The 14,093-nt window shown below is 40.0% G+C and overlaps 1 long non-coding RNA gene across 1 annotated transcript; it reads right to left on the bottom strand.

Annotated features, from left to right (window-relative positions):
• Positions 1-5,932: 5,932 nt before the first annotated feature.
• Positions 5,933-7,393, bottom strand: LOC119734349. The gene is made up of 4 exons (XR_005272061.1): positions 7,305-7,393; positions 6,856-6,892; positions 6,190-6,269; positions 5,933-5,986 (listed from the first exon to the last, which is right to left on the bottom strand). It is a non-coding gene; the product is annotated as an uncharacterized LOC119734349 (long non-coding RNA).
• Between the last annotated feature and the right edge of the window lie 6,700 nt (positions 7,394-14,093).

Raw genomic sequence — 14,093 nt, 5'->3', positions numbered from 1 at the left:
GAGGGCACTATTTAGGTTTAACGGTCAAGCCTACGCAGGTTTGGTTTGGGGGTTAAACGTACGAAAAGTAGTTCACGCATAAGTAGCTGTTTTGGGCGACGTAGTTTGCCGAAACAGCTCCTGTTAAGTATGTGTGTTCATATTAGGGAGTAATTGCAGAATTAAAGATAAATGTAGATAAATGAAGGGGTTCTTTGCTGTTGTGATTAGAAAGAATTGTATTTGATTACATAATAATTGTACAAGTGTGCAGTGACGATCAGTTGCGTGATTACTTTTAGTTGATTGAGGGCGCTATTCAAGTTTAACGGTCAAACCTACGCGCAGTTTGTTAAGCGTACGAAAAGTAGTCCGCTCAGAATTTGCTGTTTTGGTAACGTAGTTCCCCGAAACAGCTCTTGTCAATTGCGTGTGTTTCATGTTAGGATTAAAAATAGGAATCGCTGCATTTCTTTGATTCTCATTTCGATTGCTTAATTAAAACCAGACCCGCCTATTGAGAAAAAAAAACAAGTTTTGAAGTTTGATTGTAGCTATAAAATCATTTTTAGCATAAACGGTCATCTTCCAGATTTTTGTTACTCATACTTTGTCAAAGTTCATGATGGGGTCTCATGTTCACTTGACCGTGGGTCAAAACCCGCTAAAAAATGACACAACGATGCGGTTCTGGTTACTATGGCAATATCAGACCACTCCAACAATTACATTTGAACTAAAACTGCTCATGTCAACCATGCCTTGGAGAACTATGTGTGTTATCTAGTGTACATACAGACACACCGGCCTGTTATCGACCCTGTTACAAGTACACTTTTTCCAAGCCCTTCTAAATTATCGAACAACCTACAGTTCATAAACCATGGGCAGGGATGTGATAGGTTCATATCTTCGCAAGAGCTTACGATTACTGACTTCTTTTTTTTTATACCAAAACATGGATATGATGACCTTTTTATTTCCTGAAACAAACATTTCCCGGTTTATCGCAGCTTTGTGTAAAACACAAATCAATGACTTGGATCGCATTATTTTAGCGAGTTGAAAAACTCAAGATTTATAAAGTGGAATACAAAAATGTGGAACTTGCTGGAATTTTACTCAATCAGAAAAAAATCGGTTAAAACCAACTGGCTCTGTCAAGATGCCACAGGTGAATAGGGACATTTATTACGCAACGGCAGATCTTTTGGGGAGCGGGGGGGGGGGGGGGGGGACAACAGGGGCTATGCTCCCCCCCCAAAAAAAAAATTTACCGAACTATTTCTTTGTCTAAACTTGCGTCGCAAAAAGGCAGCCACCTGCGTACATCATTAAAATTGCGCCACCGTGCACCGATGCCATATATGGCCCCTTGCTTTTCATATAAATTTCGGGCGGAACATTCAATTGGACCCACTTTATCGGGGAACAAACAAAAAGGTTTGGCCCACCCTAAAACAACTGTCCTGGATTTGGCCTAATACATACGTAGGCGCGAGACCAGCTCTTGGCTGTACAGTCGCGCGACATGCAAGGAATTGTTGATTGCAAGAAGTGAAAAAAAACAAAAGAAGAATAGGTTGAGAGAGGGGTGGTTCCTCCATCGAGAGTGAAGTTGAATAGGCAGTTCGGCGTAACAATGAACGCGCTAGAAAATTACGTAACAGAGTGCGCTGTCAATAGTGTAACGCCGGATATTGGAAGAAAAAGTAAGGTGCGTTCGAATTCCTTGATATTGTAGTGATTGGAAAGAATTCGGGGTACATTGTCCAATGACGATTATTTGTGGGTGATACTCTCAGTCAGTTGAGGGCGCTGTTTAAGTTTAACGGTCAAGCCTACACAGGTTTGGTTTGGGGGTTAACCGTACGAAAAGTAGTTCGCGCATAATTAGCTGTTTTGGGCGACGTAGTTCGCCGATCCTATTAAGTATGTGTTTTCTTATCAGAATTAAAGTTGTTAGGGGTTGTTTGCTGTTGTGATTAGAAAGAATTGTTTGTGATTACAAAATTATTGTACAAGTGTGCAATGACGATCAGTTGTGTGATTACTTTTAGTTGATTGCGGGCGCTATTCACGTTTAACGGTCAAACCTACGCGCAGTTTGTTTTTGGAAATAAACGTACGAAAAGTAGTCCGCTCAGAATTTGCTGTTTTGGTAACGTAGTTCGTCGAAACAGCTCTTGTCAATTGTATGTGTTTCATATTAGCATTAGAAATAGGAATCGCTGCATTTCTTTGATTCTCATTTCGATTGCTTAAAACATTTTGAGAAAAACAAGTTTTTCTGTGATATCACAAGGCTCTGTGATATTTGAAGTTATTGGAAATGAATATCGATTTATATGCGAAGTGTATGGCATAACAACCAACCTCAGGATGCATGTTTTAGGCTATACATGTATGCACATTTTTGTTTATAAGACACTGTATAAAAAGAAAAACATGCTGGCTGGTGAAAATGAATAATGTGTTTCAGTAGCCCGGCTGGGATTGTTACCGAGGGCGAATTTATTTTGGAAGAAAACCTTTTCGTCATTACTGTATCTTATAAAGTCTCGACAATGAAAAAATAATGGGATAAAGAAAAACAAAAAGTTATGTGGTGTTGACGAAGCATTCGGGGGTCGCGATTGGTTACCATCTCCCATATAGGGCTCTTCCTGGGTCTCGGATTCCCCGGCCCACCACACCTCCTTCCCTGTCCATCCATGTAACCCCGGAGGGACAAGCACCGTTAAGGGAGGACACGAGGCGACACCCTATGCCTTGCTGCCGAGACAGCAAAAGAGCCCCGTACCTATGAGTAGATGCATAACCTGGACTTCGCAGACAGTCCCAGCCGGTGACTTAACTCATTGAGCTATAGGGATGGGTAACATGTTTACTTTGTTGAATTCACAAAGTAAATTTTCCTTTTTACGCATTTGTCCTTAACTTTCCTTGTCAACCTAACCAAACCCTACCCCACCCTTCCTTGCCTCTTCCTTTCACTCTTTAATATTTCATCACCGCTGCACCATGACCCAATAAGCAGCACAAAATTGTCATCACATCTTCAGGTTTCCCCTTACGCCGTTTCTCAAGCTAACTATCTTATCTTCTTACATTTTTCTTTCCACATTAGAGCACTTCCAGAGCTGCATTCCACCATCCAAAATGTTTCTCTGCCATTCCCCCCCCCCCGGCCCCGAGTCTGTGGTCCAATCCGGGCACGCTATTAATTCTGTCACGAAGACCCCCTTCAATGGCTACGTCACGGGGCAGTAACTTTGTATATAACAGCGTGCAGGATGCTTTCTCCATTGAGAGGGGCCTCGTGAGTGTACTGTGTGATCACGTGCGCGGATTCGCGCACTGTAACTCCAAAAAGCAACCCCTGAACACTGCCCTCTAGTGGTGATAATGACAACCTCTGTTCTCGGATGCAAAGCTTCCCTCACTTTAACAAAAAATTCAGATTTGACTAGAAACCAGTTAAATTTGACTAGCTATTTAGGTTCAACTTGGTGCAACTGAAAATCAGTCAATCTGACTAGATTGTTCCAGTCAGTATTGAAAAAAGTAATGTGCAAATGACTAAACTTGGAGTCAAATTCAACTACTTTTTCTAGTCATAGTTTGAAACTCTGCATGTTTAACTAAGTTCCTAATCAACTTTCAATAATTAAGAATCTAGTCAATGTTTTGACTGCATTATTTTGTGCTACCGAGTGGTTCATGCGTAAATTTGCATGTCAGGACATGTCGGACGTTCTCCAGGATTTGGCTCCGTGGATAACGCGAACAGGTAATAGATAATTATCATGATGCAGCCATTTGATTTTTTTTCCCATCCAAATCAATGTAACCACAGCGAGGCTGGAGGGAAATATAGTCTGGTTCCTTTTTGCACAAACACATTATCATTCAGTACTGAAATTGGATACAGGGAACATGACTAAAATGGTGGAAGCATGATATAGGGCTATACTCAAGACTAGTTCAAACTGGGCGATCATGCACTATATCGGACAATAGATGGCGCTTTTCAGGGCGGCGCGCGAAATTCCAAAAAGGGCACTCGCAAAACGCCCCTGGTAAAAAAAGACCACTTTTTTGGGGGGGGGGGGGGGATGGTACACGCTGATAAAAAAAATGGCACTTGAGTGGAACAGGGTAGTCTTTACCCAAAAAAATCGGAGGGGTAAATATCCCCTTTACACCCTTGGAAGTCTTAACAGAAAAATTAGGAGGGGTGTTAAATACCCCCTTCTCCCCCACCCCATGGCTATGCCTTAGAAAGATGTCCCTCTCTGATTAGAGTTGCCGCAGTAAGTATAAGATTGGAGCAGACCAGTGAGAAAATTGGTTTTCCAAGTACTCAGTAACTTCACCCTCCCTCATTTCCTTGTCTGTTTCTTAAATCTTTATCCTACATCAATCTTTCTTTTAAACTTCACGAATTAGATATTTTGAAGGGCCGAGACGAGAACCTCATTGAGACAGCAGTAGTAGTCACTCCCCGAAGACGGTAATGACACTAATTGGTGGGAGGGGAGGGGGGGGGGGTTCGTCTCGTTTTTCACAAGTTCGTGCGACTTCTTCCCCAATCTAGAGGCTGTTAAATTTCATTTTAGTCAACACAGAAAAGTGCTGTTTTGCATTAGCGCACCTGCTGTACATGTTCACTTGTCATCGTTCGGCAAGACCCTAATCCCTCATTCCAAGACACAGTTATTTCTTTAAACACTCCACTCTCACGCAGATTGCTTTGCTACCTAATTTAATGAAGTCGTTCAGTAAATGTGCAATTTGAAAGTTGAAATAAAAGTTAGAGATAACCTGAAGCAATGAAAGAATTACGGTAGTAAGATACGAGTCTACATTGATGTATCTGTCTGTAAATAGAAATCATTGCACAGTGTCTTAAGATTTTACTTTTAAAGATCAACTTTATAGAGTAAAACCCGATCTATTCTAGGAGCAAAAATAGATAAGATTGACACAAAACATGTTTTGATGATGTATAACAAGTTCGTGATGTATAAGTAAGTGATTGTATCACGGCTGATTTTGTAATCGTATTTCAAACTTGCTAAAGTAATCGACAGGTTCATTGCAAGAATAATAGTTCTACCTTCAGGTACTTATTCGGGCCGAAGTTTGTTATAACGCCGAAACTTTACCACCAGATATGCGTACTTTATGACGAAGGTCTACTTAAACCAAAATTAATTGTAATATTTGCAGCTGGCTCTGCCACTTTTTTCCTCTCAAGTATTGGACAAAATGCTTTTTAATGACTTTATGTAAAACCGCAGTTGCTTGGGGTCGTCAAACTAGCTTTTGCTATATACGTGACTATAGTTTCTTAAATTGGTTCGAACAGCCTTCAAACTGAAGTTGATTTTCACTGAGAAATTATGACTTTCCTATTTTAAAAGATAGAGGATATAATCGATAAAATAGATAAAATAGCAAATAAAAAGCCGTCTGTCCCCGTGGAGAAATTGCAGTGTTGTTTTTAACGCTTTTCCCAAAAGTCTTCATAGCAGTTTCATATCATTTGAGGAATAATATTTGAAAAAAAGGCAGTTACAAGATGGAGGTGCGTTCTCGAACCAGCAAGCAACGTCCCTCCGTCTTATTCTGCCATTACATTTACGTCATGCGTTCTTCAGGAAGTTGTCCGATTTTTTTCCCCGATGTTTTTCTCTTATTTCAAAACATCTATATTGTTTGAATATTGTTTGAATCAACTAATAAATTATCAGAAACAATGTGTGATATACACGTTAAACATTCGGCTATAAGAACATACCACCATTAAACTTCAAAAGAAAAAAAAGTAAAATTAGTGAAAGACGAAAAAATACATCAAAATAAAAGGAACGACTTCGCTACTAATCTATATTAACGTAACCGGACACAAATGTCTAGCAATATTCCACGATTTCCGCCCAGTAGCATCCCTCGCGGCAACATTACTCATGGATATTGTCGGTATAGTTACGCTTGCCATCTGTAAGAAAAAAGAAGAAGACAACACTTAAATTCAATCGTAGATTATCAGGAACAATTTGTCTACATGTACACTGGACTCCGAACCAAACTTGTGACTTATGTACTCTGACTCGTTATGGACTCGACTTACAACACTGCTTTCGAAAGAAGGGTCTAGACAATTTATGTACCTTTTCTTCTAGGCATATATTGACAACCTACCTGATGTGTGTTCATTTCCTTAGTGGCCGCAGTGGCAGTGATGGTCGTGTCCCCACCATCCCCGGGAAACGCGGCTCTTCCTTTGTACGAAACACATTGGGAAGTCTCAGTTAAAAGCAGTCACGGACATTATGTGGGGCCAATCTAGGCCTTCGAGAGGCATTTTTTTTTGGTCAGAGGGAATGCCTTTTGGGCGACAATCCACAAGTCCTATGGATGACAACCACCCAAGACTCATTTCCTTGAGATTTACTTCGCAACTTGGCGAAATCCAGCAGCTTAAGTTCAGTGGTGTCGCATGGTGTTCAGTGTTTCTCAGGAACAGTGTGCAACATTAGGTTAGTCTATTTTAACCAGACCTTTTGAACGGTCCAAAAATGTCCGTGGATTTCAGGCCGAAATGCCCCTTTAATTTAGCCAGTGAGCTATCTAATTTCTTAATGGGGAAGTGTTAGCGGAAATATATGCGCTGAGCATAATCGTGGTAAGCAAAGAAAACAGTTGTTTTTTAATAAGCAATATCAGGTAACCAACCAATATATACTGCTAATAATGGTGACTGGTTGACAGCTATTTTCTGCTTAGTAAGTAAATTTGGTAAGCACAATTTTCCGCTCATCAAATCATAAACGTTTTGATTACAAAATAATGATGAAATTAGCTTACTTGATCTTCATTGAAGCTGGCATGGGCTCAGCGTCATCTGAATGTCAGAATGCAAACACCAAGAAACAAATGGTCACAAATAAAATAGGATATTACACTATAATTATGCACTATGTGACCTGTGTCGTCATATACTAACGGTCAACCCAAACATTAATGATCATCTTTTGTATGTTATGTTGCTCTTGTTATTATTGATCCTTTAGGTACCAAGGCCATTCTCAACACTTCGTAGCCACAATAAACGATTAAGAGGTAGGCTGGGCCTATAAAGGGTGACCCTAAAATAAATGCAACCCTGAAACAGTTGCCTTTTTCCCCCCAAAAAAACGTGATAGGTGATCTTGTACGTTTTGGATATCGTTCTTTTTTTACAACATTGGTTTCGAAAGATGGATCTAGACATGTTATGCATTTTTTTCTTCTATGCCTATCATTAAGACAAATACCTGAGTTGTCTTCATCTCGTTTGTCGTAATGGTGGCAGACGCATTGGTTGTGGTGGTGTGCCCCCCACCATCCTGTGGAGACGCCGTTCTTCCTCCTATACGAAACACATTCGGAGGTCTCAGTTAATAGCAGTTACGGACATGTGGGACTAATCTAGGCCTACTAGACACAAGTTGTTTTGGTCAGCGGGAAGATCTTAAAACAATCCCAGAGATGTTGCAGCAGGGGCGACAATCCATAAGTCCTACGGATGACAACCATCCAAGACTCATTCCCTCGAAAGTTACTTCGCAACTTGGCGCAATCCAGCACCTTATAAGTTCAGGGGCGCCCCCAAAACGTTCGGTGCGAAAATGGATGCATCCGCAATCAGTAACTTGTGTTGAAGTACGAGAACAAAACATGTGTTGGTTCATTCAAATGAACGCAGCGTTCTAGTATACAGGGTGAGTAAAAAAACCCACCAAAAACAAAACAGCCGTTTCCGCAAGACGAAAATTGTGTGGACTAAAGGCAAACCAGAAGATTTCAGGCCGTAATACTCCCTTTAAAACTATGTAATTTATGCTTAGTGGGCAAGTGATAGCGGAAACTATGTGCTAAGCATAATCGTGGTCAGCAGAGAAAATACGTGCTCAGCAATATCAGGTAACCAACCAAAATGCCATGGGATTTATACTGCAGTGACTGGTTGCCAGCTATTTTCTGCTTAGTAAGACAATTTGCTAAGCGTTATTTTCCTCTCAGCAGGTTTTGATTAAAAGAAAAAAATATTGATGAAATTAGCTTACATGTTCTCCATCACTCCATCTAGCTCATTGCTGTCAATCGCTTGCATTAAGGCCTCCAATGCCTTGGTCTCATCTGAATGTCAGAATGCAAACATCGGAAAAATAAAAATGGTCACAAATAAGAAAGGATGTTACACTCTATGGACCATGTGACCTATGACGTCATGCTAACGGAACCCAACGTTTAATCATCAATTGCATGTTTATTTTGCTCAAATTAACCCTTTAATAACCAGGCTATTCTCAACATTTTCACTTCGTGACCACGGCAAGTTTGACAAGCTTTATCGTATTGTGCCCTCACATACATGGACTACATCATGTCAGTATTACTATAAGGGTCATTAAACGAATTTGAAAATGACAGATATATGCAAGTGTTCTTTCCTCTAAGCTGTAGGAAATTAGGGAATACTTGATACTGTTTTTATTTGGCTTTGACACTTTTATGGTGTTTACATTTTTGTTTTTGTTGTTTTCTTTTCCCAATAATGATTTCTTAGCTGTTGTTTACTTCTTTGTTTTTGATATCAACGTTTGAGCAATCTTGAAGCTAGACGTTTGAGCAACTTTGGCGCGACGATGTTCAAAGGAATTTACGGTTGTGTCACCACTTTTTCATATTGAAGTACAGAAGAGAACAGTTTGCTGAAAGCAGCACGTGATCTCAACATCCAATTTGTAGCATCACGTGACCACAACGTCCAATTAGTAAACAAATGTAACATGGTCTGCACATACACAAGATGATTAGATGCGAATATTTTCAGTAAAAAGACCTGCAGCCAGTTTCACTCAACGCAACTAACGCCTTGTACACTCAAGGAAAAAAGAAACGCACCACTGACTTTTTTAAAGTTTTGAACATGCTTTCCAAGAATCCAGAAATTAGTATCAGGAGGCGCGCAACATAAACAAAATGACAAAGAAATATGGGAAGAAAAAGAGCCTTTTTAATGATTAGTGTGATAGTATTTTTCTCTCGCGCAGTGCTACAGGCGCATAATTTCGCATTTAATAGATGAAAGTCTGTTTCATATTTTTTTTTTCAAACAGTTTTTTCCAAAAAACCCTCTTTTTAACGAACTTTGAATATGTATGTTTTGTATTAACCACAGAAACTATACTAAATGTATTTATTTATTTATTTATTTTAAATATTTAGACATAAACATATAAAAACAATAATGGTTGCACAGGGGCTAGCTGTCTAGGAAATATACAGACGTTAAAAAACTGTCATCCAATGATGTGTATAACCAGACCCCTGACAACAATAAATAAAAGTAAAGATAACAAACATAAAAACAGAAAAGAAATCAAACACATAACCACATACACGAGAATAACAAGAAAACATGTACATCAAAAAACATATTAAAAAGTCAAGAAAAAATGAAAACAAGTTTAAAATGAACCAGCTAACTTTAAGCACAAACAAAAGAAGTTATAAACACAATTTTAAAGGATAACAAAAATATATAACAAGTGAAAATAAATTAAGACACAGGGAATCACGACGGAACAAAACAAAACGAGAGATATGTAAATGGCAACACAAGACACAAGACAAGATATAAATGAGACAAAAGAAAGGATGTGACAAGACGAGTAAAACGATAGGATAAAACAATACAAAACAAAACAAAACAAACCAAATAAAACCAAATTACACGAGACAAAAAGGGAAAAAAGAAAAAACAAGACCAGACAAAACGACACAATTGAAAACGATATTCATATTAGGGTGTCTGAATCTATCCGTTTCGAGCGAGAGCCAAGTTATTGTCTGGCAGCCAATAATTCGAATTTTGTAAAGAAACAACTAAGGCCCCCCAAAAAGTCTCCGGTTTCTGATCTGGAGCTTGCCTAAAAGTGGTGCGGCGACGCGGATTTTTTTAAATATTTTTTTTTACCTTTTTTTTCTTCGAATGTCGGCTGATAACTGCAAATGGTGCCCAACTAAATTTAGTGCAACATGTATAGGAGCCCAGAGGGGCCACATAAAGCTTATACTCGATCGTAACCCCATCTAAAAACACGTTAAAATTTTGCAGCAGCAGGATTCCAGTCAAACCAGTGAGTTTTGGTGTTTTGAGACACCATCTTTCATTAAAAAAACAACTTTTTAATTTTGGCGACGCGCATGGCTATGGCGACCAGAAACCGGAACCTTTATTGGCCTAAACGTCGGTGGATATTTTCGTTCGATGTCTCATTCAAAAGTGAACAACTTTGATATTGCCAGGAAAATAGCAATTGAAAAAGGAATCTATTTGTCGAGCTGAAACTAGAACGCTTCGCGGAGAACGCATGTTTAAAAGAACACAATCATTTTTGGGGGGTTATTATGACCAATGAGTCAGAACTAACGTAAAAGTTCATGTTTCTTCGCGAGCTTGCTCCTTGCAAGAGATTCTGTGGTACGCTAACAGTCTGAACGAATATGTATAAGAATGAAATAGTGAATCTCCGTTCACATATAATAAATCATCAGACAAGGTTCGAACTCCGAACGGTGATCAAAATAGTTCATATAATAAATTTACCAAAAATGGTACGCCAGAGAACCATTCCCGCAGTCTTGTGCACAAGGCACCCATAACCACATTTGAAGATACTACCCATCCTAAAATTATGGGAAAACACTAAATCATCTCCCTAATGCTCAGTATTTACCCAATAAAATAATTTACTACAAAGTGTCTCCTAAACTATACCATTCAATATAACTCTAATAACTGAATTGCCACTGATATCATGGTCATAGAGAGTGACTACAATCATTTAGTTAAAAAAAAGGTTTTCTTCCTTTTCGAATTGGCTTCGAATAACACCATGGACATCGCCTGGGTGCCTTTTGATTATCAAGAAACAACCCTCTACATACCAATTCGTTTTTATTATTTACCTTTTTTCTGAGTGCGTGTCGTGTTAGCGTCAAATAATAAAAATACTCACCTTCGATAGCTGCTGCAGCACAAGCCCCAATCAGAAGAAGCAGGATGAAGCACTTCATGGTGATATTGGCAGAGAGAAGCTCAACTATTAACCTTCTTGGTAGAAACTATACCACGCAAACAAGGGCCGATAGTAGCAACGTCACGCCAGCTCCGGTTTGGCACACCAGGGAAATCGGCGTGCTTATATGCTTTTTCTAGCCCATGCTGCCCGTGGGTGGGCGATGTGAAGGACTGTTGTGCATCACGCGACGACAATCATTAGGAAGATTACAAAAAAATTCCAACTTTTGAACTGTTGTTGAGGAGACAGTCACCCGCAACTTTTGTCCTCCAAGTGGAATTACTTGTTTTGATAATTACTTTACAAACGGCCGTTTTCATATTGTAGTAAAGATCGGATAATCAACCGTGGTTGAATGATTATAGTTCTGGAACGAAATGACCGTCACAATTTGGAATTTAATGGGCGCATAAAATTAACACTTGAATATGAATTAGGCGCCATACCCTAAGCCAGGAACTAAATTAAAATCCATCGATTTTTATTTGTTTTTACTGCTGTTTCTTTCTATCACTTGTGAGTTGACCTCCGTTTGATTAATTTCCGCCAGTGTAATTTGTGATAATGATTTTTTTTATACATAAAAAACGCCCAATAATTATGCTAAATTTGGATGACGTCGGCCTGGACAATGCCGGAATCGCATTCGAATACTGCAGCGCATTCAGCGTTTGGTTGCGAGACTATACCTCTTGGGCGACATTCAACTATTGTTTTAGACTTGAGGACTCACTGGTACCCCTTTGCTTGTAAAGTTACTTTTATAAGCCGGAACATATTAACAACAAATGCAGATGCGCCCCCCATCCCTGTCTTTTCATTGTACACAATGTAAAAAAAAGAATCCAAATTTGACTTAATAAACTCCTTTAATAAACTCCATCACTCACTACATCTTGATTCACTAGGCCTACTTCAAGCCTCGTTGCCCTGAGGAATTCCTGATCCGCCATGCACTGAGCAAACTACACAGAAAAGTACCTCTGCTAAAACAAGTTGTTCTGTACCACTGTACCGTGGTTGTACTTTCACTTTTGTCCAATTTGACTTGAAATCAAGTCGGTAATTCAAGCGTTTCACAATGCAGTGCGCCACCAAGAGTTTGCCACAGAGAGTTAATTTTTCTCCGTGCATTGTGGAAGATGGACATTTGAAATTGTTCGTTTTTCCGGTCAATTGTTTTGTAAGCGTATGATTCGAAAATCTGTTTTCCCCCTTTCTTTTCAGTTAATCAATATGGTGTTTTTGGTAAGGCGGCAGAACGCTATGCCCCCATCTATGGCAAAGTAGCTCAAGTTGTCTACTGGCACTCATTCAAACAGGCCATATTTTGTCGACTGTAAACTTAAAAAATGGACTCGCCGCGGCAAACTCTTGGTGGCGCACTGCATTGTGAATCGCCCGAATTAGCCGGGTTTATTTTGCCCGCCACGCAACGCCTACCGCATACAGCACAGTCCCAGGGTAGGCCTATACGTGTAGCGTGCGGTCATGACACTATAACATGCGGGGACGGTTTAGTGAAAATGCGGTGAGATACCAATTACCTAGACATGTCGAGGCCAGCAAACGATAATAAATACGATACACAGCGTCGTACCAGTAAATATCGGGGCACCGACGGAAAAACACGACTGTCTAGTGACTTGTCCTCAAATCTATTGTCCAATGAACTATTCAATGAACTACCGTAAACGGGCGTGAACTTTAATTGACGATGTCACGCGAACGATCTTCGCAGTGGCATGAAGTGCCAATTAGGTTTTCCCTACCGTTTACATTCCATTTGTTGAAGTGGTCCTTTTTATTATTTTGCTGGTATAATTTGAGTCGAGAACACGCCCCTGGCGACTGACAGGCGCTGATAATTGCAGGTTGGCCTAATTAAAGAGAAACACAACGAGTTAACTACAACAAAAACATTAGTCTGATTTAAGATTCTGACTACTTTGACAAATCTTGTCCATAAAGGCCTAGTAAGAATCTTTCAGCAATTCATGTGGGATACCAAGCAAACATTTCGTGCGGTTTTATTGTTAAACACTTGTATTGAAGCTGATTACTGCGTAGCATGTGCACTCATTACGTCATTATAATTATTCCATTTTCAGAAAGTATTGCTTAGATAATCTGTCGCCGTACGAAGGGAGGGGGGCAGTAACTTGGTATAACAGCGTGCAGGATGCTTTCTCCGTTGAATGGGCCAGCCTCGTGAGTGCATTGTCATTACGTGCACGCATTCGTCTTTTGGCTTACACTGCAAAACGATTAACTTCAAAAAGCAATCCATACCCCTAAACACTGCCCTCTAGTGGTGACTGGTGATAATGGATGCATACAATCTCTGTGCTCTGGTGTGAAGCTTCCCATTATTCCATGTCCCTGAACACTGCCCTCTATTGGTGATAATTGGATGTATACAATCTCTGTTCTCGGGTGTGAAGCTATTTCCCATTAGTTTGCGCTAGCCTATATCGAGGGGTTCTTGGGCTCAAGGGCCCCCCTCCCCTTGTGCCCCGCCCACACCCAATTAGGAAAGGCGAACATGAGATTTGCATTTTCGAATTTTGACCCCCGTTACAGCCACTGGGGCTGGATGAAAGCACTGTGCGAAATGTTAGCACCGAAGCGCACAGACAATAGTGCTTTAGAGATGTCCCGTTCTGATTAGAGTTGCCGTAAAGTAAGCGTTCGTTGGATAATGGGCCAGACCAGTGGGACAATTGGTTTTTCAAGTATTCGGTAACACAATCCTCCCTCATTTTCCTTGTCCGTTTCTTAAATCTTATTTCGACTTCAATATTTCTTTTAAACTTCACGAATTAGATAGTTTGGAAGGCCGAGATGACAAGCGCAGTCAGGCGGTAATGACACTGATTTGGAGGGTGGGGATTTGGTCTGGTTTTTCAAAAGTTAGTGCTACTTCTTCACCAAATTTAGAGGCTGTTAAATTTTCTTCTAGTCAAACCAGAA

Source organism: Patiria miniata, unplaced genomic scaffold (genome assembly GCF_015706575.1).
Source record: "Patiria miniata isolate m_02_andy unplaced genomic scaffold, ASM1570657v1 HiC_scaffold_27, whole genome shotgun sequence".
Taxonomy (NCBI): Eukaryota; Metazoa; Echinodermata; class Asteroidea; order Valvatida; family Asterinidae; genus Patiria; species Patiria miniata.
Note: the sequence above shows the minus strand (reverse complement) of the source record. Positions and strands in the feature narration are given on the sequence as shown.